Source organism: Acinonyx jubatus, chromosome D1 (assembly GCF_027475565.1).
Source record: "Acinonyx jubatus isolate Ajub_Pintada_27869175 chromosome D1, VMU_Ajub_asm_v1.0, whole genome shotgun sequence".
NCBI classification, from domain to species: domain Eukaryota; kingdom Metazoa; phylum Chordata; class Mammalia; order Carnivora; family Felidae; genus Acinonyx; species Acinonyx jubatus.
In genome coordinates, this window is record NC_069390.1 from 9,151,732 (window position 1) to 9,164,582 (window position 12,851).

General features: G+C 57.9%; 1 protein-coding gene across 2 annotated transcripts in view; it reads left to right on the plus strand.

Annotated features, from left to right (window-relative positions):
• Positions 1-61: 61 nt before the first annotated feature.
• Positions 62-12,851, plus strand: part of AHNAK (AHNAK nucleoprotein) — a 36,476-nt gene continuing 23,686 nt past the window's right edge. Inside the window, exon 1 of one of the 2 annotated variants that reach the window (XM_053203047.1) lies at positions 62-118. The gene's annotated coding sequence lies outside the window, so the exon portion shown is untranslated. Of the gene's footprint in view, positions 119-5,793; positions 5,977-12,851 lie in introns of those variants that run through there. The other variant, XM_053203046.1, reaches the window with a different exon arrangement.

Sequence of the window (12,851 nt, forward strand, 5' to 3'; positions counted from 1 at the left end):
TAGCAGAGGCGGGACTTCGAGTGACAGGAACCTCAACTATGTGGTGACTCAGGCTCTGGGCAGCCTAGGCCTTTCCTTCACGGCTCAGCCTGATCTCCTTCAACTGGACTTGGGAAGTGTAAGTAGAAGAGGGAGGGAAACCCGGGCTGGTCTCTTCCCCTGCCCCCCCCCCCACAACCCCCCAAACTGGGGAAAAGGCAGAGGAAGTTGGAAAGGGTGGCGGAAAGGCAGATTCCTAAAAAGGGGAGAGGAGCCTGGTGTTCCCCTCCCTCCCTGCTCCCCGCTCCCTGCTGGGGAGGGGAGCTGGCTGGGGCGTCGGCTGCTCATTCCAGCTCCCTCCCTGGGCTCCTGTTTACTTACAGTCAGACTGCAGGGTCCCCAGCTCAGTTCTGAGCTCCCCTTTCCTCCCCCCACGCCCCACCTCCCTCCTTTGCAGCCTATGCAATCATGCTTTGCCACTGTTTTCATTAATCTGGGCTCCACATTTCCTATATCTTCTTGCTCTCCCCGCATCTGCACACCCACACCTCCCCCGGCCTCTAGGCTGTCTCTGACTGTGCTTGGAATCAGGCAGTGACAGGTATGTCCACCTGTCCCGCTCGCCCTGCTCACTTCGTCCCCTTTCTCTTGCCTGGACGGTCTTTCTGTGCCTTCTTTCCTCCCAGAGTCTGCACTCAGAGCCCTGCCTGTCGTCTCTTGTTCTCTAATCAGCTTTAACTTGGGTTCTGCTTTGGCCTGAAGATTTCAATTAGGACCGAGTGTAATGGGCGGGTTTCCGGTATCCCGGCTGTCTGATCTGAGTGATTCAGGAACTCCTTATTTGAAGTCCAGGGTTTAAATACAGGCTGGGATTTGAACGGAGCCGGAATACTTGACTTCAGATTTTGAGTGCGGGTGAGGAGTTTGGGGTTTGACGATTGCTGAACACCTAATGTGTGGATCCCAGAATCACCCACTAGGTCTGCTGTTCTCTGGGGAAGACAGATTGGGAAGCAGTGAAAAGGGAACAGGGAAGGGCCTGATGTTTGGCAGAGATGCTAAGCTCCGGGTGTGTGTGTATGGGGTGGAGGTGGGGTCTGGGAGATCCCAGATGGCTCAAAGGAGGGGTAACCGTCATTTCTCTGCTTCTAAGGCTGACACGCCAGAGGGCCCTCATGGGAGGGGCAGGGAGTCTGCTTTCAGAGACTGCAAACAGATTGCACACTTCACTTCCTTTCTGGGATCACAGTTTAAAAGCCATGATTACTTTTTGAGCAGTCGGCGTCTTGTCTTCCCTGTAATACACTGATTTTAGAGAAGGGGACTGTGGTGAGGAGGGAGGGGAAGGGGAATCCCCTGGCCAGGGGCCTGCCCACAGAGCTCCCTTTGTGGTTGCTATGGAAATGGGCATAATAGGAACAAAACAGAGGCATGTCGCCTGGCAACCGAGGAGCCCAAGGTTCATCACACACACTGTGTGTACACATCAGGGAACCCCCTGCGGGGAGGGAGCAAAACTTCTGGGGAAGCTGGGGTATCCCAGTGATGACAAGTCCTAGAACTCACCTAGCTCTGCCAGTGAATCTGCAGGACTGTGGTGTGGGATGCCTCTGAAAGATGATGGGAGTGCCAGCAGGAGGGTTCAAGTCCTCCCTGATCCCTGGGTAGCCCTTAATTTGACAGACGAATCTGAAGCCTCCCCGAAGATACGGGTTTTCTTTGCAAAGTTGACACCCCAGGAATCCTTATAACTAAAGAAATAGTGTGTGTATCTGTGTGCGGGTGGGGGGTGAGGTATCCGTGTAAAAGACCTGGCCGAAAAGATAATGTCCGATTTTCCCAAAGCATAGGACCTGCAGGGGACTCAGAATACAGTTCCTTCAGGACAGAGCACCTTGAGGGCAGGGATTGCATCCTGTCAAGTTCTCCATTCCCTGCACCGTCCCCCCCCCCCCCCCCCCCCCCGTGGGCCCCTGGCCTTGTGTTGGACGCACAATAACTGTTTGTGTAGCTGCACGTGAGGTCTGTAAGTGGAGTGATTGCTTCCTGGAGGTTGACCTTGAAGGGAAGTGTGGGGTTCAGGATGCTGTTGTGAAAAGAACAAGGGCTGTGGGGCCAGTTGTACCTGTAGTTGGTTCATTCATTCATTCCTTCATTCACTCATTCATTCCACACAGTGTTCTTCATTGATTGTTACATGCCAGCCTCGGCTCTAGGCGCAGGACAGACAGCAAAGAACAAAAAATTCCCTGCCCTCATGGAGCTTAGATGCCAGTGGGAGTTTTGACCCCTGCTTCTGAGGGTTTTGTGCCTTTAGGTAAATCACTAACCCTCTCAGACCATTCCTCCCAGAGCATGTGAGGATTAAATGAGCTAACACATGATAGTGCCTGCTGTGGCATTAGACACAATCACCATTAGAGTAGCTTTGGCGGGGGGGGGGGGGGGGGGGGGGGGGGGGGGGGGGGGGGAGCCACAGCCGTGGGCAGAAGGAGAAGGGTTGGCAGAAATTTCCAAAAGAGTGTGTGTGTCTCCAATCACATCATTGAAAATTGTTGAATATATTTCCCTTCCCCTGCGCTGTGGAAGCTGGCCTAGGAAATCCCAGCTCCAGCAGGCACGATCGTGGCTTTGTACGGGGCAAGGGTCTGGGTTACCCCATTCTCTACACTCCTGCTTGGAGTGGGGCAACAGCCAGTCCCCAGGACCATCCCCCACCAGGGATCTTGACACTCTTACCTCTGAATGAAGTACCTGGACAGTAACCCCTGCTCTATAGCTGCTCCAAACCCAGCCCCTCCTGCCTTCTTCTCTGTTGACCAAGAGGGTGGCCAGGACAAACAATGCAGCAGATAAGTTGGCCTGGAGCCCAGGACACTAGCCTCTGCTCTTTCACTCCTGGGGGGCCGACGGAACCCAGGCTGCAGTGAGGGCACAACACCCGCACCCTTCCCCCATTGTTCCTTTCCTGCTCCAGCCCCTCCCTCCAAACTCCCAGAGCCCTTCTGCAGATCCCCTGTGTCTTTGTGGCAAATCATCCGAGCTGTCCTTCTGAAAACCTAGGTAAATCCACTCCCATTTAAATATGTCCTGGGAAGGGGCGCTTGGATGGCTCAGTCGGTTGGCCAGTTGGGCATCCGACTTCGACTCGGTCATGATCTCACAGTCTGTGAGGTTGAGCCCGGCGATGGGCTCTGTGCTGACAGCTCAGAGACTGGAGCCTGTTTCTGATTCTGTGTCTCCCTCTCTCTCTGCCCCTCCTCCACTCACGCTCTGTCTCTCTCTCTCTCTCAAAAATAAACATTAACATTTTTAAAAAAAAATATGTCCTGGGAAAACTTGCACTTTCAAGGAACCAGATGATTCATTTCATAAAGTTAGATATCCTTTGGTACACTGTTAGCAGTGGTTACTTTTGGGGAGAGGGCCTGAGGAGGGGAGGAAGGAGATGTTTACTTTTTATTGTCCTACCTTTCTGTATTGTTTACATTCTTCACCAGATGGAGGCATTGATTTTATTTTAAAAATGTCAACAAGGATTGTCTGACTTGGAGCCTTACGGGCCACTTTATCTGTATTCTTGGTCCATTTTTGAAAAGCCGAATAAATGTTTCTGAAAATGAAATATGAATTAAAAGCCATTGGTAAAGGAAATATAGTAGCTCTTGGTTTTTGTGTTTTAAAAGCATCCCAAAGTTGAAAAGTTTGTATACATATATACATATGTATGTGTGTGTGTGTGTGTGTATATATATATATATATATATATATATATATATATAAACTTAAACAATTTTTTTTTAATGTTTTATTTATTTTTTAAGACACAGACAGAGCATGAATAGGGATGGGCAGAGAGAGAGGGAGACACAGAATCCAAAGCAGGCTCCAGGCTCTGAGCTGTCAGCACAGAGCCCGATGCAGGATTCGGGGCTCAAACTCACAAATCGTGACATCATGATCTGAGCTGAAGTCCGATGCTTACCAACTGAGCCACCCAGGCACCCCCCCCCCTTTTTTTTTTAATAAGGCAGGTTGGGGGGGCGCCTGGGTGGCTCAGTCGGTTGAGCCTCCGTCTTTGGCTCAGGTCATGATCTCAGGGTTTGTGAGTTCGACAGCCCCATTCCTAGGGCTCCCACGGCTGTCAGCACAGAGACGGATTCTGATCCTCTGCCCCCTCTCTCTGCCCCTCCCCCGCTCACACTCTCTCAAGAATAAACAAACATTTAAATAAGGCAGGTTCTAGGGAAGGTGTACAGAACAAAATGGAGAGGGTGCTTCTTTAGAAATCCTGGGTCTATGGCTGTGTTTGTGATGTGTGTGGTGTGCCTCTGCCATGGGTTTGAGTCCCTATCTACGTGTGTGTATGTGTGTGTGTGTGAGTGAGAGAGAGAGAGAGAGAGAACGTTCTTGCACACACGAGCAAGTTAGAGACAGTAGACATAGACACAGAGACATAGAGAGAATGCTAGTGCCCCAGTCTCTGCTTTGTCTGTCTGTCTTTGCATGTCGATGCCTGTCTGAATGTCTACACATGTGTCTCCACCTTTCCGTGTCCATTGTATGAGTCTGCACAGCTATGGCTCCTTTGCTATGTCTTCCCTCCCCCACGGCCTGTACCCTGTGCTGGTAACTGGACCTGGGACACAGCCCCCAGGGCTGGCAGCAGAGTTGGCTGCTGGGTATTTTTAGCCTGTAAACATGTTTGCCATTTCAGAGGACAGGACCGCAGGTCTCAGCCCTAGCCCACTCATGATCTTGCAGCGAGGAGGGAGCTCCTGCCTGGAGCCAGGTCTTCTCCTGGACCCCCCAGCCTGGGGTCTTCCTTCCTCAGCATTCGGGAAGGAAAGCTTCCTCGATGCGGGTAGTGGGTGGCCGCCTAGGAGGAAGGATAAGAGGAGTCGTCGGGGGAGAAGAGAATGGGAGGTGGAAGGGGACTGCGTAGCGCCAGAAGCCCCCCCTGCACCCTATCATTAAGCGGTTAATAAAATCTCATGGAGTTAGAAGTGGCTGTGGGAAATCGCAGTAAATCTGGAAACAGCGTCCTTCCAAGTGGGGAGGTGGGGGAGGGACTCGGGTAAGAAATGGTAGGTAGAGGAAAGGCGGGCGCTCCGGCCTGCAAGGAGTCTGCAGAAGGGGGGGGGGGGGGTGTGGGGAGGCTGCCGGCCTGACTCCCATGTCGCTGCAGCGGCCGGAGCAGCACCGTGGTGCGTGGGGCCCTGGTGACTCCACGTGGGCACCCTAACTCCAGGGGTGGGGCCAGCGTCTTCAGACCGGCTTTGTGGGGGGAGGAGCTGGGGGCCCTCTGAAAGGGGCGAGGCGAGAAATGGGCGCGGCTGCCTGGAGCTCAGGAACTAAGTGAGGAGGAGACAGGGGCCTGGAATTTGAAGTGTAGGTTCCTGGGTTGAGAGAAAACTCAAAAGGTCCGCGCCAGGCTGGAGGTCGCGGCCGAATCACCCAAGCCCCCCAGCCGCTCCCGCAAAATGAGCTGATTCGCGGTTCTAGCTGGGAGGATGAGCCTTGGGGAGCTTCGAGGAGTTTCTGGCCGAGGAGACCACACACTGCATACGTTGGGGGTAGATCCAGGCACGCGCCAGGGACGGGGGCACTAGATGGGGCAGGGTAAGGCAGCCCCTCGGACGTGCGGCGCCCCCACGTCCCTGCGACCCCCAGTGGCCCCCCCCCACCCCCACCCCGGCAGCCCGCTCCCGGGTCCTTGTAGGGTCGGCCCCCGCTCGCCAGTCCCAGCCCCAGTCCGGCCCCGCCCGGCCCCGCCCTCTCCCCACTGCTCGGGGCAGACCCGCCCGCCGGAGCCGGAGTTACAAGAGCCGCCTCCGTGCGCGGGGGCCCGGCCACTCGGAGCAGCTCCGCCGCGGGGACTGCACCGCCCGCCCTGCCGGACCCGCCCCGACCGGGGCTCGCCGCCTGCAGCAGCCGCAGCACCGCGACCTGGGGCCCCGCGCGGGCTATGGCTGTGCCCTGGGGCTGAGCGCGCAGGTAGGGGCACGGGGCGCACCGCGGGAACAGGACTCCGCGAACGCGCGAGGGGAGGTGGGCTGCAGGGTTTGGGCCGCGCTCTTGGGCCAGGCGCGCTGCGAGGATTCAAACGGCGTGGAGCAAGCTAGGCAGCCCCGGCTCGCGCGGGCAGGCGACGCGTCGCGTCGCGCCGCGCCCTGGGAGCCGAACTCTGCCTCCGGAGGTGGGGCGCAAGTTGGGCAAAGTTGGAAAATCGCTCCGAAGCGCGCTTTGCTCCAGTCCTTATTTCTCTCGAGGGCTGATTGTTAGTTCTACTGCCCGGCAGGGAGCCCTGTTCCTGGTCCGGGGGCCCCTGTCCCATCCCCTCCTTCTCTTTGGGGCGGTGGCTCAGCGCACTGCTGTAGCTCCTATTCCGTGTTTACTGGAGAAGTTTCCGAGGTCGCCGCCGCGGCCCCTTGGCCCCTCCCGGAGCCCCCGCGCTCCCGCGCCCCCTCCGCTGTCCCTCCCCGCTCCCCACACCTCCGCCTCTAACTTCGCGTCCGGAGTCCTCCCGGCCCCACCCAGTTCTGTACCACCGGCCTCTCCCTTTCTCAGCCCCCCTCCAGCTGCCCCGCCCTAGTCTGGCCGCTCCGCGTTCTCGGCTCCAGAAGACTCCCTGCTTCCTCCCGGGCGGCGCTGCCTGGACGTTTGCAGCGCGCCCCCGGCGGGAAGGGTGGGAGTGGGGGTGGGGGGCGTAATTAGGGAGATTCCAGCACTGGGGTGGGCGGGGAGGGGGGGGCGGTGTGGCGGCCCGGCCCTCGGGACCGCCCCTTCCCCTTCGGGGGCGGTGCGCTCTCCCCCACCCCACTCCCAAACTCGTCGGGGCGGGATGGCCCCCGCCCCAGCGCCTGGCTCGGCGCCAGCAGCCTGAGGAATGTGGTGGTTGGAGCCGCTGACTAATTCAAACCAGAACTCGGGGAGGAGTGGTGAGGGGCAAAGGGGAGGAGGGGAAGGGGCTGTGTGTGGGAGATGGGGGCAGGAGCGGGGCCCCGCGTAGGAGGAGGGCTTCGCTGCGCTCTCTGGACCCTCCACTCCAGCGGTGCGCTCTTGGAGAGAGGGGTGGGGGACGAGGTCCTGCCACGGAGTTGGAAAGGCTTGAGTGCTTAGGGTGTGTTCGGAGAGCGGTGTTATGTAAGGCTTTCCCATGCAGGGAGAGGGTGTGCAGTGTGTGAGGGCCTGGCCCTCCCCTGGCTGGGCTGGGCGCCCCCTGCAGTGCCAGGGCCGGGGATGTGGGGGCGCAGCCCTGGGCGGAGCTGGCCGCGAGGGATACGTGGGGTCTGAGCAGGCCTGGCTGTGCCCCCCTTGCGTGGGAGGGGAGCCGAGTGGGCAGAGGGGGCAACTCAGGGCTCTAGTTGGGCGCCTGCACTCACAACGTGGCCACGGAGAATTGTGTGCGTGGTGTGTGTGCTCTCGCCTTTCACTGGGTGTGGCTGCAGAGGGGTGGTGGTGAGGTGCCCCGAGGGAGTTTGCGCGGTGGCCGCTGAGAGCCCTGCTCTGTGTAGTGGATTTGTGGAAAGGCAGGGTGGGATCATCCCATGGCAGTGGGGTCCTTAGAGAATTACCTGGCGTTTTGGAGGAAGAAGGACTACGATATTTACCTCTGTGTCCCCAGCACAGCGCTGGGCTCCCAATAATTGGTTTTGAAACAGTTCCTTCTTTAGAATCCAGCCTCCGATGACAGGGTTCACCTGCCCTTCCTTGCACTGCCCCGCACTGGTAGGGGCTGGGTTGATGTTGTGAGGCATAGTGACAGTGTGGGGCTGTAGTGACAGGTGAAGGCGCGGGAGTGGGGGGGCGGGAAAGAGGAAGAGATTGAAGATGCCTTGGAAGGCATTTTCAGGCCTCCACACCTATGCTGCCTCAAAACTGGGGGAGCAGGGTCCGCTTTCATTTTCCTCTTTTCCGCTGCCCCCCCAGGAGGGAAATCCCTGGAGCTGGGTGTGGCCCTCACTTCCTTTCCGAAGCTGAATGGGGAAGCTTCCTTCTACTTGGCCCAAAGGGATTGATGGGTTGGGCCAGCCGTTGGTAGGCAGAGTGTGCAGAGTGGGGAGCAGAAGGGCACCCCAGGCTTAGGGGGCACCTCCTCGCTCTGAGCTGTGGTTGGAAGGAGGTGGGGGTGGGGCGGGGTAGGAGAGGACTTGGGATCTTGAAAACTGGGCTAGCAGAGGACACAGGGTCTGCAGGGTTCAAAATGGGGATCAGGGGGTGTTCTAAGCCCCTCTGTAAAGTCTTGTCCTTAGGAGATTATATGCAGAGACACTGGTCATTGAACAAGGACACATAGGGAGCCACGTAAGTCGTGCGGGGCTTAGTGCTGCTGACATGGAAGCCCTTAGCAATGGCTCAGGGTCCTGGTCTGGGCAGTTCCTTGAAGAGCTAACCCCACAGAGCTGAGGACTCGTACCAGCCGGACTTGGTTCAGGGTCCTGAGGCTACAGGTCCAGGGCCCAGGGTGGGATAAGAGAGAGTAAACCATGGGAGACTCGTGGAGACGGGAGGGGGTGGGGGAAGGCCAGCAGCAGACAAGGGCAGGGAATGGTATGGGGGTCTCCGGGATCACCTGAACAGGGAGGCCCTGGGTGGAGGTGCCCAGGCATTGCCAGGCTGGATTCCTTGGCTCAGCTCGGAATTGGCTGGCAGGCCCTGGTGGAGCATGCTACCCAGAGCCTGAGCAGCTGGTTTGAGAGGTTGGGGCAAAGCTGTGGGGGCGGAGGGGTGTGTGGGGCTCTGGGGTGTGGTCACTAACCTTCCTCAGAACTTGGGAACCGCCTGGGGGACAGACAGAGGCATACCAGGAGAGCTAATCCTACTCTTCATGGGAACCCTCCCACTGCTGGCTCTCCCTGTTTCCCCGCCCCCGCGCCCCCAGGTTTCTCTCCCTGGAGGTGGTAAGCCTGTGCATGCCCTGTGAACGCGAGGAGAGGAAGGCAGGCGGCTGCTGGGGAGGGTTTAGAATGTGCTGGTTTCAGTCGGGTGGGGGCCAATGTCTAGGGCCTTTTGCTGTTTCTTTGTCCCCCATGGGCTTCATCCAGGCCCCCTGGGGAGCTGGCATGTCCCTGGTCTCTGCCCATCCCTGCTGGGCTCCCAGGCCTTCCAGAGCAAGGTCGCTTTCTTCCATGCCTGGCGTGGGGGCTGCGTGGATGGGCCACAGTGGGGCTTAGCAGGAATGAGTATGCACACAGGAGTTTTGAGAGAGCCCCTCTTCCTCACCCTGGCCTCACTTCCCGCCTGTGAGACTGCTGGGCTGTTGTAGCTGGAGGTCTTGCGTCCCAAGCATGGAGGTTTCACTGTGGCCTTGAGTCCCAGTGACCACTAATGTCATAGTGGGGAGATGTGTGTTATTACCTGTGAGCAGATGGCCCTCTGGCTATGCATGGTGGCCCTGGATGTGTCACTTTGCTTGCCTGTGGGACTTTTAGGGCAGGGAACAGCAGTGGGACTCTGCCCGGGTAGTGGAGGTTTCATAGGGGCTGAGGGGCTGCAGATAAGCGCTGGAGTCAGTTTCTCCATCCTGGACAGGTACTGGGCCCTGGAGTTTGCATCCAGAGGCCCTCGGGAGGGTGAGGATAGCCCTGGGAGTAAGGCTGAGTGATGCCGGACGAGGCACTGCACATGGCTGGTCAGGGAGGGGCATCCTGCCCTGTCCCTGGGGGCCAGAGCGGAGGTTCTAGGGGAAGGGGAAGTGCCTGGAGCTGATCCCGGCTTCGTGTCCTGGCTGGGATGGGGGGCGGCTCTTTGGCTGCAGAGCCAACCGACCGGCCTGGCCCTGTGCCCCTGCACTAGCGTGGTCTGACCGCTGGGCGGAGAGCTCGCCTGTGGTCGGGGAGTTTCTGCGCCCTCCCGGCTGTAACCTTCCCCCAGGGGGAGACGGACTGTTCTTCACCACCCCTGCCCCGTGGAGGGTGCCACCCTTGGAGTTGGTGTCTTCGTCCCAGCGGTCCTGGGTAAAGGCTCTCTCTTTCTTGGCTGTGTGGCCAGGTGTGGGCACTTGGGCTGGAAAATGTGCTCCTGGCCCCAGGCCCGTCACAAGGAGGAGAGTCCCTCTGGGTCAGGGGAGGAAGAGGGAATCTCCCTCCCCGCTGAAAGTGAGAACTTGGAGCTCGCTGGGGAGTTGGGGGGTGGGTGGGAGGAAGCAGCGCGCTGATGGTCGGGGGGGGGGGGGGTGAGAAGTGGAGAAAGGTGTCATGGGGGAAGCCAGTGGGCAGCTGGCTGGTGGGGTGGGAGTGGGGATGCCCTGGACGTGGAGGTGCAGAAAACTCCCCATGGTGGTGAGGGGCTGACAGGGAGGAGAGGGCTCGAGTGATGAGGTTGGAGGAACTTCCTCCTTGGTGGGAGTCGTGGGCTGGGCTAGTGGCCCAGAGAGCAAGGGAGCAAGGAGATGGGCAGGGGCTCACACGTAGAGGGAGACAGACTCCCGGGCACCGGGGTAACAGGTGTATGTGCCCTCCATGATGGGCAGGGCCTGGGGCTTCCCAGACCAGGTGTCTGCGGGGAGAGGGTGAAGGCAGGGGTTGTGGCCCCGCTCAGGGCTGCGAAGGGTGGAGAACAGGGCTGATGAGCGTCTGTGTGCACACGCGCTGTGTGCGTGCCCTCGTTTTTCTCGGAATGTCTCTCCATACGTGGCAACTGCATACACGAAGGCTCATTTGGAGGCTTGGGCCCTGGAAGAGATGCCACCCTTGTTTGTCCTTGTGCCTCTGGGATGAGGGTCTGCCTGTTGTGTCTGTTCCCAGTGAGTGGAAATATTTGCCTTGCCTTACTGGTGCCTTTCTCTAGAGTGGGTCTTAGGCTGCCCAAGCCCCAGAGGGGACGATTCTCTTGGCCTTCGCTTGCTGGGGCCCGGGAGAGTCTACAGGTGGGCTGGATCTGTGTAGCTCAGGATTGCTGACTTGTAGGGACATGGCCTCAACGAGCCCCAGAACCAGAAGAGACCCCTCAGATCCTGGGCTGTCGGATGCCTGGGTCTCTGCCCATCTGGGTTTGCTGTCCCCAAGCTGTTGGCCAGGAGGTGGCCGGTGTGTGGGCAAAGGAGGCTGGTGGCCTCTTGCCCTCCCTCCTATCCTTCTGGCCCCTGAAAGCCACCTGAAAGGTGTCACTGCTGTCTGGGCGAATCTCCCGCTGCTCCCTGGGTCTCTGGGTCCCCTCCAGTAATCTCAGTCCCTCCCTCTCTTGGGGGTAATGCCCCTCGCACCTCATATCCCTCTAGATGTGCATAGAGGCCTCTCCATCTTCCTGGGGGCGTCTCTCTGGCTCTCCTCCTCCAGCCCAGGTCTCTGTTTTCTGTGTATCTCTGTCGTGCATCTTTCTCTGTGGTTTCTCATCCTGTGTGTGTGTTTTTTTGTGCCCTCCATCCCTCCGCCTCGCTAAAGACCGTTTGCTTTGGATCACAGAGTTCTAGAAACCCAGGCTTGCATCTCAACTCTAGCTTATCCTTGGGGCAGTCATTTTACCTCTGGGGACCTGTTGCTGCGTCTCTAAAACCAGGACAATTAATTATTAATCACACAGGGCCGTGACTGGGATCGAATGAGACCCCAGGCGTGGAACCACAGCACGGAACCTGGCACACCCCAGGAGCTCTGCAGAATTCTCTTTCCCCTGCTCTGTTGGGGGTTTTCGCTCTACGCGGAGCTTTTTCTTCCTCTTGGCTGCTTAGTGTTTAGGAGCGTAGATCGCCCCCCCCCCCCCAGGTGTGTCTCTTTTTTCGTCGCATATCCTACCCCCTCATCCTATTTTCAGTGTTTGGGACTTTCCCTCTGGTAGAGGTCTCTACCTTGGGTGTGAGTCATTTCGTTCTGTTCTTCGTAGCTTGGGGAATGGCTCTCCCTGCCTTGTGTGTATGGTGCATCTGATCGCTAATGCGCATGCCGCTGGGCTGGCTACAAGGTCCACTGCTCTTGGCGTCCTCCCCACGGTGGGTGGGAGCGCCACCGCCGGTGTCCATCCTTTGGGGGACAGATACTCAAACTTGTGCTCCTTCCGGTGTGCATCTTGTCTTCAGGTTTGGTGCATGGAGGCATCGGGGCCCATGGACCTATCTTGGGGAGTGTGTGCCTTATGGTTCCTGTCATCTTGACATTGACGCCGGTGGCAAGGCTGTTTTTGGCTGTAGCAGCAATTAGGCTGGACTCCCCCCCCCCCCCCCCCCCCCCACGGCTGACTTCATGCTGGCTCTTGGGAGGAAGAGGCTCTGTTCCCTAAGGGCAGTGGGGGAAGGACGCTCCTCTGGATGTCACCCCTGCAGAGACCCTCTGCCCTGGGCATGGAGTCCGCTACTTGGATCCGCCAGGGTCTTGTCCCCAATCCACAGAGGTGCTGCACATCCTCTTTGCGGTTTTGAATCGACAGGACAGCCTCGTTCTTCTCTCACTGCTTCTGGCCCGCGTCATGGTGTGTGTGTCCCTGCAGCCTTAGATATATGATCTCTCAGCCTTACAGATGGAGCAGACTTATCTCTCTCTGACTTCCAAGCAGTCCACTGCCTTAGCGGGTCTCCACTCCAGTCCCTCCCATCACGAAGGATACTGTAAGCCAGTGTCAGGTGGACCTCGGGGTAAGGTTGCTGGCAGATGGGGGGTCCTGGGGCCCCAACACTCTCCCGTTCTCACCTCTCTGGACCTCGCCTTCCCCATCTGTAAATAGACTTCCGGCGGTGCCGGAAGTGTTCCACATCTGCCCTGTCTAACGTGGTGACCCTTGTGTGGTTGTTGAGCTCTTGAAACGTGACTATTGCAAGCAATGAGCTAAAATTTTAATTTAGTTTAATTATTTTATTTTAATAAAATATTTTTATGTTACTTTTTAAATTTACATCCAAATTAATTAGCATATGGTGTTAAAATACGTTTTTAAAGTTA